This window comes from Manis pentadactyla, chromosome 7 (assembly GCF_030020395.1).
Source record: "Manis pentadactyla isolate mManPen7 chromosome 7, mManPen7.hap1, whole genome shotgun sequence".
Classification (NCBI taxonomy): Eukaryota; Metazoa; Chordata; class Mammalia; order Pholidota; family Manidae; genus Manis; species Manis pentadactyla.
In genome coordinates this window covers 146857624-146877934 of record NC_080025.1, presented here as the reverse complement: position 1 = coordinate 146877934, position 20311 = coordinate 146857624, and the positions used below count along the sequence as shown (strand labels likewise).

Here is a 20311-nt window from a genome sequence, read left to right as displayed (position 1 = left end):
CTCTCCAACCTGGCATCTCTGCTAGGATATTTCTCTCCTCAGCATCCTCCATGCATCTGTCACTTAGCTCTTAATAGAACTATTTTTTTTTTTTTAATTGAAGGGTAGTTGACAACAGTATTACATTACATTAGTTTCAGGTGTACAACACAGTGATTCAACATTTATATACATGATAATTCTAGGTCCCAGCTATCACCATACCAAGTTGTTACAATATTTTGACTATATTCCTTATGCTATACATTACATCCCGGTTACTTATTTATTTTACAATTGGAAGTGTGTTTATATATATATGTATATTTTTTTTGTGAGGGCATCTCTCATATTTATTGATCAAATAGTTGTTAACAACATTAAATTTCTGTATAGGGGAGTCAATGCTCAATGCACAATCATTAATCCACCCCAAGCCTAATTTTCGTCAGTCTCCAATCTTCTGATGCATAACGAACAAATTCTTACATGGAGTACAAATTCTTACATAGTGAATAAGTTACATGGTGAACAGTGCAAGGGCAGCCATCACAGAAACTTTCGGTTTTAGAACTATTATTTTTTAAATGTAGCTTTATTTCTTATGCATGTATTTATGTGTCTCCAGTTCCCGAAAGGCTGTCTCACTGAGGACAGAACTTCCATCTCATGGATCTGTTAGTGAATCAGCTGGGGGGAATGAGTTCAGTGCACGTGTGAGCAAGGTGCCCTCCAGTGACAACCAGTGCCGATTACTTATCTATCAGATGACATGAGGTCGGCAGGGAGGTGCCCCTCCCATTGCTCAGCAACACTGCTGGGGCCCCCTCTCGTTCTTCCTGAGCTGCTCTCAGGGTTCCAGTGAGAAGAGGACGGCACGCTCCAGTAGGTGGCTTAGGAGCATTAAAAAGTGGTGGTGGGGATTTATCATTTAAAAAGGGGTGGAGTAGTTCAGGGAAACCAGCCTGGGATGGATAAGCTCCCAGGGAGCTCTTCCCACCAGCAGCCTGACAGGGCAAAGCGAGGAGCCATGGGCAGCATCTGGGGAGAGCTGCTGCCGGCCTGCAGCCATCAGGGGCCTGCTGGATAAGAGCTGTGGCTTTCAGAGGAGGGACGAACCGCTGTCAGCAGGACAGGGAGGAGCAAGAGACTGACTTCCTTTTCCTCCACAGTCATTGGTGCCTCCCACCTTCCCCCTTGCATAAACCCCGCTAGAAGCCAGAGGATGAAGAAGCCCATGCAGCCCATAGAGGCCAGCATCTGGGGACAGTGCTGAGGGGGTGGGGGTGAGTGGGCAGTGGACCTAGAAGGGCAAAGGAGCACATCCAGCCCTCTCCTGTCCTTAGATTGTGAGCTTTCTACCTGCTACTTGTCAGTCACCTCATGGTTTCAACAGGGCTGCAGAATTCCAAGCATCATACAGACCTTCCAGCCAGAGGTAACTAGGGGAAGGAAGTAGACAAAGGCCTGTGTGAATTGTATTTGGCCCTTTGTTTCCTGGAAACCCTACCAGCAGAATTCCACTTACATCTCATTGGCCAGAAATAGGCCTGTAGTTTTTCCTCTTAAGGCTGTAACACAGGAAGCCATCAATCCCCAGGGAAGTTCCCCAGTGTTAGGCCAGCCGTCAGGGTCTAAGAATTGAAAAATGTAACAAGCCTGCTTGGAGGAAGTGATTAATAAACTATAAATCAATGAATGAACACAAGAAACAGTGCTTGTGTTTGTGGTTACTGTACTAGACACCACAAAGATTTGCAAAATGAAGAACAATTTATGATCTTTAACGATCTAACTGGATTTTACAAAGAGAACTTTATACGATATCTCCTTATTATTCCAAGTAATCTGGCGGGGAGACTATTTGCATTCAGAATCTATCAAAAGGAGCATTATTTAAAGCAAAGCTTCAAGAGGCACTGTGAGATTTTACTGTAATACAGAAGCAAGAGCAGAAACTGGTGCACAATGTTTTTGCTTCTCCATCAAGTTAGCAGGGATTGTCCGTCTGCCACTTTGTGCAGGTGCCCTGGGGGAAATGCACACTGAACCAGCTGTCGCCTTGGCCTGCAGGGAGCTCACCCCCTTGCTGCTCATGGATGGCTGAACTGGATCCTGTGATGCGGTGGGTGTGAGGGGGAGAAGGGGCGGCTGCTGGAAGAGGGCATTCCCACCCTGAAAGGAGACACTGGCAGGAATAAAGTGGTTATGAAGCCCCACAGGGCAAGTTGCGTTAGGCTCCAGGGGTTTGCCCCTGTGCCCTCCGTCTCCTGGCAGCAGAGGCCACCCCGCCAGTGGCTGAGCTGTCCTGAGTCACTCTTCCTGTTCCTTGAAGGCTAAGCTGGTCCCCCGGGGCCGGCTCTTCAGCAGGCTTCCTGCCTGCAGAGTCGTGCACGTGGAGGGGGCCCATCCTGCAGCAGAGAGCCTAGGACCTGTGGCAGCAGGGAACGCCATCAGCTCTGCTGGCCTTCCAGCAGCTCTGTCCTGTGTCCTGGTGAGGCCCCTGTGGGTGGCACTCCTCTCCATGTACATTGCAAGAGGGGCCGCCAGGCAGTAACGCTTGTACTGGATATTGAGTCCCCCTGATCCCAACTCACTTGCTTTTGTTGCCTTTTCCGCCAGTGCCCAAGGCCCCATGCAACCAGGCTCTCCTTCCCTCTTTTACCTGTTAGGCCAAGTGTAATGCTTTGCTCCTGGTGGGTCCAAAGCCAGACACTTGATTTGAGAAAGATGCTCACAAGCACTACAGAAGCCCCAAGTTCTGTCAGGGCCTGGTTTCCTAGAGCTCGATTTCTAACAGACAGGGATTGGCAGAAGGGGCGGTGACAGGGCTTCCTGCCTGGCCACCCAGGGCTTTGCGGTACCACCCAGGGCGCTGCTGTGCCTGAGTTCCTGCGGCCGGAAAGGGTGTGTTGGGTGGACACACCGATGTGCTAGGAGTCTGGGTGGACGGCCAAACACATGCCAAGCCTCCCCGGTAGCTACGACACTAGCCTGTCCCTGAATCGGTACATGTCAACCCCAATGTAATAAGCAGGCAGTCCCCTCCGGATTAACCCTCCTGAGATACGAGCTGCCTCCATGTCATGCCTCCGAGGCTCATCATGTGCTTCTTTTGAGCAACAGTTGGCAGCTGGTCTCTCCTCTGCACAGGGCCTGCCTTGCTCTCCATCTGATCGGCAGGGGCTAGAGTCTGGAAGGGTGGGGGGGGGAGGATGCAGGGAACCCGGGCATGGCCTGTGGACATGGTCACTGGGTCACTCCATCACCTTAAAAACACCTCATGACATGTCCTTTAGGTCTGGGAAGGGCCTTTAGGGCCAGGAAATGTTAATGAAAAATTCCTCAGTCAATGAGTGTACCCTAGGACTTGGGGAGACACTTTTTGCAAAAGAAGCCCAAAGCTATGCTGGGTGGGGCAGCTGCGGGACCCCATTGTCCCAGCTGGCAGGCCAGGTGAACTCTGTGGCTCAGGTCTTGCAGCCAGTGCCTTTTAATAAGATTATGGAATGGGAACAGATGCCATATATCTTGAGAAAAGATAGTTATCGCTCTCATGAGACTCAAGTCCATATGCACCTCGAGGGAGAGCCCTCTGTGGTGGGGACACCTGCCCCTGCTGCAGCCATGTGACCCCTCGGGCAACAGCAGGACATCTGTCCTTGTGGGTCCCCATCTGCGCAGCGTCTGTGCAGTCCGGGCAGCATTGGTAGGAGCTTTTGGGGGAAGGCGGTGGGCTGTCCTTGAGCAGCGGGGCTGGAGTGTTCTGTGGCCACACTGTCGCTGAGCCCCTCAGCGTGTTCTTCCAGCCTGGCCCTGGCCCTGTGATCACGTTAATTTTCTGTGTTTCGGCCCCTCGGCAGCTCTTCCTGGTTTGGTTCCTATCGGTGCAATTTCTTGCCTTTCTCCAGGGGACCTTTTGCACAATTTATAATATTGTTCCTCTTCTAAACTTCCTCTTGTCCACTCTGCTCAAATCAGCTGATGCCTGCCTTCTCCAAAGTTTCAGAGATGGTTGTAAGCCTTGTCAGGCTGGTAAGGGTTAGGCTGGCCGTACTGGACTACACTCTGTTGTCACAGCCAAGGGTGGGGGTTCAAGTTCTCTGCCTCCTGTGCCAATGAAAATACAGAGACTGTATGTCAGATATTTCAGGTTGTTCTCAGATTGATCCCAGGATCCTATCTTTTTACTCAAGGACTCTTTCTGGTACTTGCCAGTCATTTCTAATTATTTTGTTTAATCACTTTCTTACACTTCTGTGAATCTAGGAGTGTGGGAGTCCCTTGATGTGGCTTAACCTGGTCTGTAGGAGCCGCTGGTATGACGATGGCTGGTGATGGCAATTTGAGGCAAGTGTTTTCTAACTTCTCCATGTCTCCCTTTTCAAACACTTAAAATCCTGACCTTGAGAAAGTTTGGGACTTTTCTGTCACTTAGATAAATCTGAGCAATTAATTTTTTAATGGTTCCCAGGTCTTGCATCTTCACTTTTTCCTTTGATTCTTTTATGTGTGATCAGTTGGAAAAGGTAGCATCTGAAAATATATGGAACAAATTAATATGCGGCCCAGGGACAGCTTGAAACAATGGGAAGAGGGGGAGTCACATTAGATGCCACATCGAATGCCAGCATGGCCCTTGCCACGGACACCGTTGTTGTTTGTGTTGGTCGGTGGTCTTTTGACGACGACAAGTGTAACCTCTTAGATCGCCAACAGTAGGTAGTAGAAGTTGTGGGTTCCTCCTGACTGGTCCCCAGATTATCCCACTTCCACCCGGATCCCCCCTCACCCCGCACCATTTCCCCCCCTCAGTTACACATGTATTGGTTGTGGGTCTTCTGTCCCTTTCCCCAGATATGCAGTGGGTTCAGTAGTGAAGCACGACGTGGAGGAGTCTCACTATCCTGTCGCCCCCACTGAACAGGGAAGCCTCGTGAATTTAGAAACTGGACATTTAACTCTCTGCACACATGGCCAAGTGGAGCACCGAGATGCACGGTGAGGATGTGCGGAGCCCCCCACCCTGTCACCCCCGCCCCCGCCTGGCCCTCTGGGACAGTTCGGGCTTGCTGACCTTTCAGGGGCTTTTGTCTGCAGAAACTCTCAGTCAGCTCAGGCGGCTGAGCAGCGCGGAGCCCGGCAGACGGGGCGGCTCACAGAACAGGTGCTTCTCTCTCCCAGTCTGGAGGCGGGAAGCCTGGGATCAGGGTGCCAGGGAGGCTGGTTCTGGTGCGGACACTCTTCCCGGCTTGTGGCTGGCCATGTCCTTTTTGTGGCCTCCTGTGGCAGGATGAGTGAGGCAGGGAGAGAGACAGAGCCCTTCTTATAAGGACACTAGTCCTCATGGACACTAAACCGACCCTCACAACCTCTAGGGTCATACCCCAGAGGCCCCACCTCCAGAGGCCATCACGCCAGGGGTTGGGGCTTCCACATATGAACTTGGGGGGACACAGACATTCAGCTCACAACAACCGAATGGACTAGAGCTGCCTACTACGGCTTCTGGGCCCTTGAAAGGTGGCCAGTCCAAACTGAGATGTGCTGTAGAGTGTACAATCTACACTGGATTTCAAAACCTTAGTATGAAAAAACAATCATGTGAAATATGCTGTAAGTAACCCAAAGACATAATTTTTTTTATTGCATGTTGAGATGATACTATTTTGGATCTATTACATTAAAAGCACATAATATTAAAATCGATTTCACCTATTCTTTAAATGTCTCTATGAGAAAATTTAACCTCATGCATGTGGCTGGTGATGGGTTTCTACTGAATGGTGCTGGGCAAATGGGAGGGGCAGGAGGAGTGAGGAGAAGGGACCAGGGAGGGGCCTGGGTGGCACCCTGCCGGCCGCAGGGTGCAGCAGTGACACCCGATTTGTGGGGCCCGGAGATGCAGCCTTCCCCGTTCACCTGGCTTCTGTCAGCACAGTGTCTGCAAGGTGGTTTGTTGTGACGACGACCGAGAAAGCAGAAGTCATCACTGCAGTGACGAAACAACACAACTGGTGATAAATGTGGTCCCTGAAGGTGGAGAATTCTGTCAACTTACTAATGGAGCTGCCTATAGATCTTAGCACAGAAATAAAGGGAAGGGAGTCAAAGGCTATGGGGTGCTGGCCTCTGGTCCCCCCATTTCTCAGCCTTCACTGTGGCCGTGCTGTTCTGTCAGGATGCAGACAAACCTCAGTTCTGAGCCTGGGGCCTGGGAGAAGGGGTCAGGGGTCACAGTCATCCCACTGCCCCTGGTTTTATTGCCCTTTACAGCCGGTGGGACACAAACGACTCCAGAGCACCTACTCCATTTTGCTTCTGTTCTTCCTCCTCCACCTCCTTTTTTTACAACGAAGAAGATGAGAAAACTCAACAAAGGGGACTGGGCAGAGATAATCCAGAACAGAAGTGGGATAGCAGGGAGGCATCCTTACAATTTTACAATTTTATTCTCCAGAACTTGGGGCCGGTTAAGTAAGTGAGGTGAAGATAAAGCCACTTGAGATGTTGCCCCATAACTGGCATCAGATTCTCACCATCTGCTGGGAGCCGGTGCGAGCGGAGGAGTGGCCTGTCCCTGGGGATGAGAGGGAGGCTCGCACGGCCTATGCAATGGCTTGGGTCAGGCTCCCACCGACCTGCGGCGGGGAGTCACCATCGTCACGTCCAGGTCAGGGCCTCCCGAGGCCACACCATGGCTCGGTGGCAGGGACGGGACTCCCAGGCCTCTGTCTCCCCTCGCTGCCTGCGAGCCCCGAGTGGGAGCTGCGCTGCCCTGCTGTTGCCATGACAGCGCAACGTCCCTGCACATAAACAACAAGGAGGGATAGATAAGCTGGAGCTGCAGCCCCCACCGAGTGGGTCTGAGGAGCCCCCGGAGCCCCTCCCTGCCACCGAGCAGGTCTCCTCTGGGATTGGGTGAGAGTAACAGGGAACCACAGGGCCACGGGAGGTGTGACCAGCGTCCTGTGGCAGATGCAGGGGTGCAGGCTGTGAAGGTCTCCAGTCACACCCAGAAGCCGTGTTTGGTAAGCGGTGTAGAGCCAGCTAAGATTTTGGAAAGATGGCAAATATGAACAGAGCGGGTGGCTCAGATATTTAAGTGAGGATGCAGAAAGTGGACCCAGGGATCTGCTAATCCAATGCCCCATGCCTCAGACAAAGAAATCCAGAGGTGACATGTGTCACCCAAGGTCACACAGCCAGGAAAGGGCAGAGGGACCCACACTGCCTTTATTCCTGGTGTGGGATGCCTCCCGGGCCCTGTTGGAAGCAGTGGCCACCAGCCACACAGGGCTCTTTAGATATACATTCATTAAAATGGAATGAAGTAGGCAATTTCATTCCTGAATCACATGGCCACATTTCAGGGGCTTCATTCACATGTGGCCCATGGGTGGCTGCCACCCTGGACATTGTAGTTCTAGAATGTTCCTGTCACCACAGAAAATTCGGTTGGTCAGGGCGCCCTCCACCACGGCTGCTCTGCCTTCCGGGTCCAGGGCTGCTCTGTACCCAGGTCCCAGGTGTGACCTTCACCCCAGCTCCTGACACTGGGGCATCCCTGGGCCAGCGTCCATGCAGGGGCTGGCCAGCCCCGCCGAGGCTCTGCTCCTGCGGTCTCTGGCGCCCTTGGGAACAGTCCCGCCTTCACTTCTGGCCAGAAATCAGTGAGGCTTGGAGGAAGACAAGGACCTGGTCTGACGGTGGCACCACTGTGGCCTGAATGTTCTGCCCCGGGGCCTGGGGCTGTCCAGGAAGGAGGGCAGAGTGAGGAGGGTACCTGATGAGCAGCCAGCAATCCCTGCCTGGGATTCGGGGAAGCGTCCTGTGGTGACCTGCCAGAGTCACAAATACCCTGGAGCTCATCCTTCCGCGGAGCAGTCTGGAATGCTTGTCTCTGCCTTCCTTAGCCCCTTGTCCCAATAATGGTGATATGGCAAGCATTTTGGACATCGTTTGGGGGAGACAGAGTGTCTCCTGCTCATTTAGCTGTGTCAAGTCACTTATTCATCTTGTTCTTTTTGCTCGGCAGGTGGCATTTTTGTTCAGTGATTTTATTGGTAGTCGTGTGTGTTGACTATAACATATGAATCATGCAGATTGGGATATTATTAATGAAAGAAAAATTGATTCTGCTACTGCGCCTGGGTTTGCTGTGACAGCTTTGTTAAAGCCTGTTCCTGGCTGACGCCATGGCTGCTGTGAACTGATACATGACAGTCAGGGTGAAGGTTGGGGCCCAAAGCACCGAGGTGCCATTGCTCTTCAGGGCTGGTGTTGACATTGTGTATTTATGTAAGAGTGCACATTTTTGGGGCAGTATTGCAAAATCCTCTTTTCCTCCCCCCATGGGAATTTGCTCCATCTGTAGGATCCCCTACTGAAGCCCACTGAATGCAGTGCAAGCCCACCCGCCCGCGCGTGGTCACCTCCCGTGATTTCTGGGTCCCAGCCTTTTGTTTTTCAACCCTTATTTGCAGAGCTGACATGGTGAATCTTTCTTCCTGTGCACATGTGCCTTCGCCTCATAGCTGCTCTTGAAACAAGAGGAGGGTGCAGCCAGCCTTCCGAGCCATGGGTGTTTGTCCTATGATAGGAGAGATGCACAGATCATTTAAAAATGTGCCCAATGCCCATTTCAAGCCCCTCGCCCTTTTGTGAGCCCTGATTGCCACGTAGTGGCCCCTGTGCTGAGTGCACCCAGCTTACTCCTATCTGCTTGCAATTGTGAAATGCTCCCTACTCTGGCGAGCCAAGTGTGGAAACAGAATGTTTTTTGGAAACTTGGAAGTCATCCAGTGCAAAGTGGTGCCACCCCATCTGGAAGTGGGAAACTTGCTAAGTCACACCATTTGTCATGAGACTCGGCTGACCCGGAGAAAAGAAACGGCTGGCTCCACGCTCCCAGCCCTGCACCTCCAGGGTGACTGCAGAGCGCCAGGGGGAGGGGCAGGGAGGGGCTCCGGGCCGCCGCCACCTTCGTGGGACTGTGGGCTGTTGATTCGAGCAGTTCACCTGGGCTCTGCCCTGAGGCCACATGGACGTTGGCTGAGCCTCCTGGCATCTGGGGTCCCTCATTTTCTTTTTTCGGTACTTGTGACTCCTGTCGCCTCCCCTATGTTGTCTGAAGCCTTGGTCCTTGCCTTGTACATCCCACTTGTATGGACTTTCACAATCCTCCTACTGCGAGCAGCCCATCTGCTCCTCCTTCACACTCTGTACCTCCGGGAACCCAGGGAGGGGGGCGGGGGAGAGGTTGTTTTCCAGCCTCTTAGATCCCATCACAAATGAGGCCCCGGCAGAGTTGGGACACTTGCTGTGGGAGCTGTATGCATTTGCTAGGCGGCCTTACCAAAGGCGACAGGGCGGCTTAAACACGGCTGGTTATCACCCCCCTTCTGGAGACTGGGGGTCCAGGCCGCTTCCTTCTGGGCTGGAGGTAGGACCTGTCCAGGCCTCTCACCTGGCGAGACTCAAGTGTGTGTTGCTGTAAATGAGACAGTTGACCAAGTTTACATTATGTGTTAATTGTGGCTGCAGTCATTGGCAGACGGAAGAGCCTGGCCTCTGGGGCCACCTCGGAATCACTGGGATCACATTTTATGCTCCTGGTCTGTCCCTTGGCTCCTGCCCGCTTCCAGGTGGTACCTTAGTCCCTCCACCAGCTGTTACAAGACCAATAGCGTCCCCTCCGCTGAACACTGTGCAGCATGTGCTACTAGCACGCAGGTGATGATGTCCCGGGACCCAGAGGGCCGAGGGGGCCCCAAGCATGTGTGAACTGTGACCTCTGACCTGTTTGCCCCTTGTGCCTGGGTGGTCTCAGACTGAGCCAGGGTAGCAGAAAGTCTTGGGAAAAGAGGGATCATCTGCCTCTGTGAGTGGCAGGAGGGAAAAGGCAGGGCAAGGTGGGGGCCTGGAAGCCGCGGGCTGCGAGGGTTCTTCTGTGTACCCCTGCCTGTGGTGACTGCACCCCCTGTGGGAGGAGGTGAAACCTGTGCATGGCTCTTGCAGACTGAAGACCACTTCGCTCAGTCCCCGATCCCCGTACTGCCCCCATGCCGCCTGCGGACAGGGCTGACGTTTTGCCCATTGTTTCGGCTCTGCTTAAGGCAGGGCGGTTCTCCAGAACCAACTCCAAGGAGGAGGAAGGCAAAGCGCTGCCAGTCTTGGGGTTGGCTGGGAGGCCCCGGGGCAAAGCCAACTGAGACCTGGCTGTTCCCCGCAGCCCGTGAGGACGCAGTGCCTGGGGCTCAGGCGGACACAGCCATGCGGCGATTAGCAGTGAACAGAAGACATGTGTGGATTACTGGTTGGAAACAAGTGGTTGCACAGAGTCACGCCAACAGTGCTGAGCTCAGGGTGGCTCTGGGCATGGCACCGCCTGCCTTCTCGCGGGTTTTTTCACTTGACCTCAGGTGTAGGTCACCGCCAGCCTAACAGCGCGCCTCATGCTTCATGTGTGCTAAACGGGATCTAGATTCCCCCCAAATCCACACCTTCCCTGGGTTCTCACACCCACGCTTTGCCCAGCTGCCACCTGGGAACCAAGCCCACTCTGCCCTTCCCCTCACCTGCATGGCACCATGTGGCCAAGGCTGTCTCTCTCTTCAAACACCCCAGCCCTACTGCTGTCTTGGTTCATCCGTTTGGAGCGGCAGCCTGCTAAGGGGCTCCCTGCTCTGGTGCTTTGAGACCCTCAACTTTGCACATAGAGGCCAGGGTGAGCTCCTAAACCTGTCAGATCCTGACACTGGCCTTCCTGAAGCCCAGCCCCTGCCCCTCAGGGTAGACCCCGAGGCCCTTGCTGTGGGGGCAGGGCCCACTGGCCGCTCCCCACCCACCCACCTGCTCTGTCCCTTCACGTCACTGGTCCCCATGGCACCTGTGGCACTGGCTGGCTGAGCTGACCTGACTTTAACTGCTTTACTTCCTCCACGAGTGCAAACTCTCGGACAGAAGGGCTGGTGTCTGCCCACATTCCTGGGAGGATGCTTCGGACACGGAGCACCTTGCAGACACTTTGGGAAAGAGTGGAGGCCACCTCCCGTCGTCGGGCAGATCCACGTGGTGAGTCAGGAGCCTGCCCTCAGAGCCCTCCGTGCCTGGCAAATGCTAAGGGCCCAAAAAATGCTTGTTAAATGCACATGAAATGCTAATAACATTGTTCCCTTTTAAGTCTTTCAGAAGAGCACTGCCCAGAGATCTTTTAAGTTAGATTCTTATTGTCCAGGCCACCACCTTTGGACTTACAACTTAATGTGCTTTCTTAACACTCATTATCAAGGTGGGCTTTTAAGTTTTAGGAGCACATTCAGTCTTTGAAGCTAGTAAATTTCTTTTAAGTCACATGAGAAAGATCCACCCTTCTGAGGAGACTCCTGGCCCACTCCATGGCCCTTAGGCTTGCAGGGTTCATCTGTGACTTACCTGCGAGAAAGGAGCGATGGTGGAGTGTGGCCCCTGCCCTCTCACCGCTTCAGCCAGTGTTAGAGGCCCCTGCTTGGGGTCCAGCTGGTAGGAACTCGCGATGCCAGATTCCCCCAAGGCCTCACCCCAGAGGGCAGTGATGACTGTATGCTGACAGACAAAGCCCAGGATGGGCCACGGCTCGCCTGCCCCTTGCAGGGGTGATGGGGGCCTGGGATACTCTCTGGGTCAGCCATGCTTCTTGGAGATAAGGACAGAAATGGCCTTCTAGGGCGAGGAGGTGCTGGACACCGACACAGGTAGAGGGGTAGGGGAGGCGCCTCGGGGTGGGAGAGCAGCCCGGAGCTGGAGCCGGTTCACATGCTGGAAAATAATTCCCATGCCTGTGAAAGCAGGACAACACTTCAGTGACTGCTCTTTGCCTTTGAACCGTCAGCTGGCTGCAAACCCTCTGCCGATGTGCATGATGGGCAGGGCCCGAGTCAGACCCCTGGTGAGCCGCTAACGCCGTTCCTCGCCATGTCCTAAGGAGCGTGGTCCGGCGCTGTGCCCCGTGCACCTCCACTTGCGCCCCTCAGTCCCGGAGTAAGCTGCGGTCTCAGCCTGATTGATAACCGCGTCCCTGTTGCTCCCCAAAGGTCCCGGTGTGGCCGATGGCCACCTGCACCAGAAGCGCTGAGGAGTCTCACTGAAAGTGTGGATTCTGGGTTCCGTCTCAGATATAGTCATCAGAACCGCAGCGTGTAGGGTCAGTGATGTTGAATTTTGAACAAATAGGTATTATGTCCGAGAAGCAGTTTTCTTCTGTGGCTGTGGAAGACAGACATAACTATAGGTCACACACACGTTTTATGATGAGAAGGTGTGAAATCCAGAGGTTAAGGGAAAGAACGATGTTTCCTGCCTTCTAGCGTTTTCTCCTTACAGCTGTGTTGCTGGGAGGATTCAGGCTGGAGCCCAGGTTCATTGCTATCCAGTGCCCTCAGATGGCACTAAAGATGCCCACCCCACAGATACCCTGGGGTTGCAGAAATCAGGTGCCTGGGCAAGTTAGAAGGCTGCCCAGGCAAGGGCTCTTTTTCCATGATCATCATACCAGTGTTTGTGAGTGGGGCTGTGCTTTCCTGTGTTTAAATTTTACTTCAGTGACCTACCATATGACAGGGAGGTGACTTGGGCACCAGGTGGGTGTGTGGTGGCGCTGCATCTGCTTTAATACACATTTCCCTGATGTGTAAGAGGCCAGGCATCTGGAACAGGTAGGGGTTAAATGACAGGCTGGGAGTTCACGGAGGCTGAGAAACCAGTCTCCTGACACCTGCCTCTCCTGGCCTCATTCCTGGGTTGGACATTCCCTCTAATTATCCATGATCGAGCTCCACCCAGAGTCTTCTTGGCAGCCTATCTTGACATGAAAGCCCACGTCTCAGAGGACCAAGCAAGGCTTTTATTTGTAAACTTGGTTTGGGGCTCTGTCTGCAGGCCAGAAACTTGCCCTGCTTGCCGACCAGGTAGAGTCCTTGCTAACAGTTCCTATTTTCTTGGTGATGGAAAGAACATAAAAATTGTTGGGGCTAAATAGCAGTGACATTCCTGAGAGAGTTTTAGAGCAGAAGCCAATGAACTTGGATGTGTCTAGGGTAAAGTGGCGTAAAGCTTTATTTTTTCATTTGATGAAATGTCAAGGCAGTGTTTGGTGGACAGGCTGAAAAACCCAGTAGGAAGTCACTGTGTCAGCAGCGAAGTCCTTCTTACTGGAAAGTCTAGACAAGCCTCAGGGTTACACATCTGGAATTGCTTTTATTAGGCTAGTTTCTTTACACTGAGTGAATTTCAGAATTTGTGATAATTCAGACACCAACTGATTTAAGCTTGAATTTCTCACTTTCAAAGATTCAAGATTTGCCAAGAAAATATCTAAATTATCTGGCAGACAATGTGTTTCCAAGTCCTTTAAAAACAATGTTGAAGTGTCCCAGCAGGAATGTCCACCGATTAAAGGCCCCCACAGGCCTTGGGTATGGCTGACAAAGCGGAAGAACTGGGGCAGCCTGTGTGGCAGCCGGGGCCCCCTGGTCACCTGATCCCTCCCTGGTGTTTGCTCACCTGCCAGGTGGGAGGGCACTTACTTCAAAGGCGCCCAGTGTCAGTGTTTAAAGATACCACCTGTGCTTCAACACCACCTCCAGGAATTCCGTCAGCTCTGGGCAAGTGCGGAAGGGCATTGCCCATTTCTGCCAGCAGTAATATAAATGGCGCTATTGTGCTGAGTTGATATAAAATTGGCAAGAAGCAAACAGATTGCAAAGGATAGGACTGAACACAAGAAATAGGGGTCCTTACCTGCATCCCTCTCTGCCTCAACGACTCAGTCCCAAAGGGGGTGTGTGTGTGTGCAGAGGGCTGTATGAGTTTCGTCCTCCTGCGTTGATGTATTTTCACAATTTTGACACCTTCAAGCAGCACGCGTCATCTCATGGTTCTGTAGTCCAGGACGCAGACCTCCCTGGGTTAAAATTGACGTGTCAGCCGGCTGTTGGCCACACTCCCGACCCGCGGGCCTCCAGAGCCTGCAGCAGCGCCCCCCAGCCTGCTCCCAGCACGCCTTTCTTGGATTCTCCTGCTCCCCCTGCCCTCTGAAGGGCCCTCACCAGGCTCCGTTCCTCAGGTCATCTGATTGGCAACCTTAATTCCATCTGTGTCGTCTATTCTCTTTTACCACGTTACCTAAGATATTCACAGGTTCCAGAAATCAGGACGTGGATGACTTCAGGGGGCATTATCCCGCCAACCACAGGGAGCAACCTTTCGTGATTCGTTGAGACAGAAACACCTTGTGGCTTTGCCAAAGCAGCGGCAGTGGCCAGCCAAGAGCCCCAGTGCCAGTGTCTGTCCTTAACACTAAGCCTCTTGCTCCGGAGGCATCCCCAGGGCCTCGCCTGTTGTTAAATCTCAGGCTATTACCTGCTTTTAGTGGGTGATGTCAGTTCATCTTTGCTCCACCCACATCTGAGCCAACGAGGTTCATCACGCAGCCCTAGTGATGGACACCCAAGGTGGGGCTGTGGCTCCCCAGAAGAGTGGTTGCTAGGGTGGGGTGCGCTCACACTGAGAGGCACCTGCCTGCTCTGGGGGCATCTGGCTGAGCCTCCCAGCAGTGTCCTGTGGAGCACATGCTGGGCCATGAGTATCTCATCCTCAGGGTGTCAGCACCGCAGAACCGGGGGCTCCAGCTGGTGGGGCTGGGGGAGCTGCATGTAAACAGGGAGCGCAGGAAACCCGGGAGGCTGTGTTTGCTGGTCCCCCTCCTTCAAAAAGCGTACTTGGATATGCCGTCACCACCTCTCCGGGCAAAACACAGGCTTGGGGTAAGGGGGGAACTTGGCTGACCCTTGGATTAAGGCCAGTATGAAATCAATGTAAGAGACCATGGTGCGCGGTGATCCGCAGATACTGGACCCTCAGTGTGGTTTTGGTAAGGAGGGGCTGGCTGGGATCAGCTATTCGTGCCGCCAGCAAGGACTGACCGCCTTCCAGAAGCCCCTCCCCTTCCCAGACAGCCTCTCAGTCTGCGGGGTCTCTTTCTTTCGCTAGCAGGTAAGTTTTTCTAACCTTTTCGCATAAAGTTCGTGGGCATTTACCATATCAGTAAAAACCTGTCCCCAACAGAGCGGTCTCCCCAGACAGCCCAGGTAGAAACTGGTGTAAGGGAGAGGGCTCCCTGGAGCCTAGCAGGAGACAGGCCTGTGCGTGGCCGGGCCTGGGAAGCACCCCCTTCCTTTCCTCAATCTCTGCCTCCTTCCTCCTCCTGCCATCCTTCTGTCCCCGTCTCTGTCCCCGTCTCTGCCGCCTCCCTCTGAGCTCCGCAGGCCCCTCCCTCTGCCAGGCTGCCACCTGCCATGCAGCGGCCTCCCCAGCACGGAGTCCTCAGAGCCTGAACCTGCCGGCTTGGGGTGGTCTTCCAGGCAGGGCGTGGCCTGCGGCCAGTGTCCACGCTCCGTCCGCGGCCGGCCGGCCCAGGGCCCAGGGTGATGCGGCCGGCGGGGCCTCTCCGTCCTGCTTGCGGGCGTCAGAGCCCCTGCCCCGCGCAGCGTCCCGTGAGCCCCCACTCCTGTCCTGGACCCCCACCGCCCCTTCCTCCTTGCAGGACGCTCGGCCCTGCTGTGTTGAAAAGCGTGGAGAGAGGCCTCCCCGGCCCTCCTTGGCCGCCGGCCGGGTGCCCGGCGCTCACCCTCATCCAGAGAGTGATGGGGCCAGCGGGCCGGGCTGCGTGGGGCCGGGCCCTTTCTGTCCTGTTTCCCCGCTGCAGGAAGGCCTTCAACTCTGAGATCCTTGTCGCCCCCACACCGGGGAGGTTCAGTGGGCACAGTAAGTTCACCTGGTGCGTAGCTGTAAATAATGGCTGGTCCTTATGTTTCAGAAACAACTAAGGAAAAAAAAAAAGCATAGCACTTTGTATTTAAAAAGAGTCACAAAATAGAGGGTGGGTCTTGGGGGCCCTTCTGCCAGCACCTTCAATTTACTGCTGCAGAAAAGCAGATTCTCAGCATTTCACACTGAATTAAGGCAGAAGAATGAGGTGTTTTATTAAACATTAAAACATTTAACGTCTTCATAGGTATATGCAAGTAGACAACCTGGGAAAGCTGCAGTGAAAGCAGGCCCCTCCCTCCCAGCCAGGAGGCCCCTCCCCTCCCAGCCAGCAGGCCCCTCCCCTCCCAGCCAGCAAGCCCCTCCCCTCCCAGCCAGCAGGCCCCTCCCTCCCAGCCGGGAAGCTCCTCCCCTCCCAGACACAGGGCCCCTCCCCTCCCAGCCAGGAGGCCCCTCCCTCTCAGCCAGGAGGCTCCTCCCCTCCCAGCCAGGAGGCTCCTCCCCTCCCAGCCAGCAGGCCCCCCTGCCTCCCCACCCTCCCAGCCAGGAGGCCCCTCCCCTCCCAGCCAGGAGGCTCCTCCCCTCCCAGCCAGCAGGACCCTCCCTCTCAGCCAGGAGGCTCCTCCCCTCCCAGACACAGGGCCCTTCCCCTCGCAGCAGGCGGGTCGCCTTCCCAGAGGCACTTCTGCTCCTGAGGTTTCCTGAACATTCTCCTGGAGGCAAAATGAGGTCGTCTATCATTTTTCAGGTGCTGTTTATTCACTGCCACTCATTTCTTCCAGGTTTCCTTCTGTGAACCCTCCCAGGGCTGTTAGAGAGCCTCTAGAGGCACGTGGCCCCGAGCTCCGTCTGACTGCTTCATTGCCTTTACTAATGCCTCTGACATCAAGCGGGTAAAAATAGCCTCCAGGGTCGCAAGGTGAATGGGCCCGGGGCCGGAGGGCTGCGGCATGAGGGTCTCACCGACTCCTAACGGCAGCCTGAAATCATGGCTCCAATTAAATAAACCTGCCTCAACTGCTATGGCTGGGCAGACATCTTGACCCGAGGTCACATCATTCATTTAGAGAGAAGTGGAACAAAGCAGGAGGGCCTTCCTGGAAAAGGTCTCACTCAGATCCGTTCTCCTAGGTGCTCTTTCCCCAAGCAGGATGACAGGCTGCCCTCTCTTCTCTGCCTCTGCCTCTCTCCCCCCTCCCGGCTCCCCACCTCAGTATTTTCTCTTAAAACAAAACTTCTGCACAAAGGCCTCTGTTCTGGAGCATTGGCTCATGCTGCGTGTCCTGCCAGTGGGTTCCAGCCCCGGGCAAGTTCGCTATGGATCCAGTGTGGCCAAAGAAATGACAGCAGAATGTTCCTGCGGTGAGAGGGTTTATACCCAACTTTATTCCCATGGTGGCAGGTCAGTCACTAGAATCCCATTCACTCAGAGCGAGTCTGCAGGCAGCAAGCCGGTCTCTGCCTCCGGGCCCCTCTCTGCACAGCCGTCCTCTGGGCCTCTGTCCTCAGCACTGCCACCACCCCAGCCTCCGCTCTGCTCTCTTGCAGCCTTGCAGCCATGCCACCGTGTTGCCCAGAGCACTGGGCAGGGCTCTTTGTATAGAGTCAATAGCAACGTATTGCCCACAGGTGTGCAGTGAGCTAGCCGACCAGGGCCAGGTGAGAATCCCGGCCACAGGAACTCTCATTTTATCCACACTGCTCCTGATTTTTTAATATTCTGTTCACCTATCCACAACCTGTAAAACCAGGCTTGACCCTCACCGCCTGCAGGAAGGCCTCCCGATGTTCTCACACTTCTTGGGTGGCTCTGCCAACATTCCTCTCAGCCCTTACACAGTCAGTTCAGATTCAGTTATTCTGCACGGACAGATGAATCCCTTTATGACTCATTTTAGACGCTTCATATGTGCACATTCCAGCTTTCCAACTAGATCGCGTGTCATGCCAGGTCTGAAGTCGTGTTCCATTTCCTCCCAATCACTCCTATTCTAAACAGTAGTTTCCTTCCCAAACTGAGCTCATGCCACTTGTCAGATATGCACCTTCCCCGAGACCCTTGGTACCTGAGTAAATGGCATCATTGTCCCTCAGCCTCCTGGTGATTCAGCTAGAAACCCCAGGTGCTCTGTGACGGGGATGACCACTCTTCTTGTCCTCGACGTTCAGTCAGGCACCAAATCCTGGAGGCAAAAAGTAACTCCAGTCCAGCCATCCTGCTCCCACCACGCTTACCTGGGCAGGCTCCTGGGCCACAGCCCTGCACGGCGCGGCGCTGGCCCAGACCGACTTGGAGAGAGGCGCTCGTGGGGTGCCTTCCGCTCCTGCATCCTGACCTCCCTGCCAGAACCTCGGCACACACTCACTCTCTGCTGAGAGCGGGACCTCGCCAGCATGGCCCCTGAGCATTTCCCCTCCTCCTAGGGCACTGGGTGGCTTTTCCCAACCCTCAGAGGGTTTGCATATCTTTGGCCACTCCATCCAAACTCGTCCCGTGCCATTCCGTGCAGACATCCCGGAGCCTGGCTCTGCCTCCTGGGAGCTTTCCCGGTTCCCAGATCCCCAGCCGGTCTCGACAGCAGTCATCGTGTGAACAGCTGGATGTGTGAGTGTGTGTGAGTGGCCCTGGGGATGTGAGGGACAGGAAGGTCCAGGGGATGGAGCTGAACGCACCCAAGGACTCAGGGAAAGCCAGTTCTGGTGGTTCTGTCCTGGGGGTGATGGGGGCTGGACGGGGGGAAGAGCAGCTGTGCCCCGCTCCCGGTGTGGCAGGGCAGTGCTGGGTCATGAGTCCCTCGTCACCTGTTCATACGTCTGGGTCATCCACAACGCTTCCTCTTTAGGTACTGTGTCTGTGAATATATGGTCAGATTGTTTATGTTGGTGTTTGGATGGATTTTGCAAATAGTTTTGCAAAACTCTTTAGGGTCAACAGTTGGGTTTAGTAAATATTGACTAAGCACCTGCTCTACAACAGGGTTGCAAGAGGTGGTCAAGAAACGAATATGAGTAGGAGAATGATCTGCCTTCAGAGCATCCAAGTTCAGCAAGGAGAATGAATAACCTCGCTGATCCACAAAGGACTTATGACTAACATTTATTTTAACCATATTTGCCAAAGCATGTTGGAATCATGAACTGACTGTATTCAAATAATAATGTGTCACGCTGGAAGAAGCTGCGCCAGCAGGCCAGCACCTCTGTGACCCTGTGGCCCAAACAGACTGGACCCGGGCAAGAAGTGACAGACTGCAGCAGAGCGAGCCCGGTGCCCCTCCGGACCGGACCACCTGGGCGGCGGTCGCCCACCTTCCCGACGGTTCTCCGCAGGGCCAGCCCTTAGAGACTTCCTAGTACATTCAGTGACGCTTTTAAAAAAATACAAAAACCTACCTGTGGCTCTGCCCCTTTTCATATGATGTCCTAATCTGAGCCCCACAGAGTATGACCTTATTTGGAAACAGGGTCATTGCAGATGTAATTAGTTAAGATGACGCATGAGGGAGCAGAGTGGGCCCACACCGGTGTCTGGGGTCCTTACGGAGGGGGAAGTGTGCCCCAGACGTGCACATGAGAACGCCCTGTGCAGGTGATGCTGCCATCCGCACGCCCCCTAGAGAGGCCCAGGACAGCCCTGCCCCAGCGGGATCCTGGACTTGCCATCCTCAGGACCGGGAGGGAGTGAATGTCTTGCTTAAGCCGCCAGATCTGCAGTGTTTGTCACAGCAGCCCTGGCGAACCCGTTCAGACACACGCTGTACCCACACACCATACTTCTGTAAGCCACAGGAGGTGGTGCCACCAGTGACTTAAAAACCACAGGGTCAGGACATCAAAGACTGCTATTAAAGTGCAGTAGTTTGAGAGGACATGGCTAGTGAGTACCGGTAACTAAAAATCCGGTGTGCGGGGCAGTCCAGTCCAGGGGGAAAGAGCCCGGACTCCGGCTCTGGAGCCAGGCTGCTGGGTTGGGTTTAGGCTCAGCACTGTGTGACCACAAGCGGTCTTAACCTTTCTGGGCTCCCTCTGTAAGCGGCGGTGGCAGGGGTGGGACAGCGTGGTGCTTACCGCATGGTATTACATGGAGATCAAATGCGTTAATATTTGCAGAAGGCCTCGAACAGCGCCTGGAAAATGGAGAACACGATGTGTTTGCCACTCAGCCTCACCTGAGAGGCCCAGGTGACAGGTGACACGGAACACAAGACGCTGGTCTGCTGGAGGGGGCTCAGTGCAGTGGCCCTGGGCACTGCGCATTCAGCGTAAGGACCTCTTCACCCTCCTGGAAGTTACTGGGGGCCTGGGGACCCACTGATGTTTACAGCCTATCAGAAATTACCAGCTAGAGATTTACCATAGAGAAAGTAAACCAGAACATAAAAAATGTTTATTATTTAAAAAATAAATCCTTTATATTTTAAAATGTATTTTATGACACAGCCACATTTACATTTTTGCAAATCTCTTTACTGCCTGGCCAAGTAGGAGGTGCTGGATTTTCCTGTCTGCTTCTGCACCCACCTGT

General features: G+C 54.0%; 2 long non-coding RNA genes across 5 annotated transcripts in view; both read left to right on the top strand.

Moving 5' to 3' along the window:
- The window catches only part of LOC118919507 (uncharacterized), a 38590-nt gene extending 19547 nt beyond the window's left edge, over positions 1–19043 (top strand). The window contains exons 2-4 of one of the 3 annotated variants that reach the window (XR_008998587.1): positions 16569–16679; positions 18297–18391; positions 18764–19043. This is a non-coding gene — a long non-coding RNA (uncharacterized LOC118919507). Of the gene's footprint in view, positions 1–16568; positions 16706–18296; positions 18392–18763 lie in introns of all 3 variants that reach the window. The other 2 variants (XR_005027555.2, XR_005027554.2) reach the window with 2 other exon arrangements.
- On the top strand, positions 1983–5137 carry LOC118919510 (uncharacterized). 2 transcript variants are annotated; one of them, XR_008998588.1, is made up of 4 exons: positions 1983–3811; positions 4249–4701; positions 4907–4980; positions 5080–5137. It is a non-coding gene; the product is annotated as an uncharacterized LOC118919510 (long non-coding RNA). The 2 variants fall into 2 exon arrangements; XR_008998589.1 differs by having other exon boundaries at positions 1984–4701.
- Positions 19044–20311: the final 1268 nt, after the last annotated feature.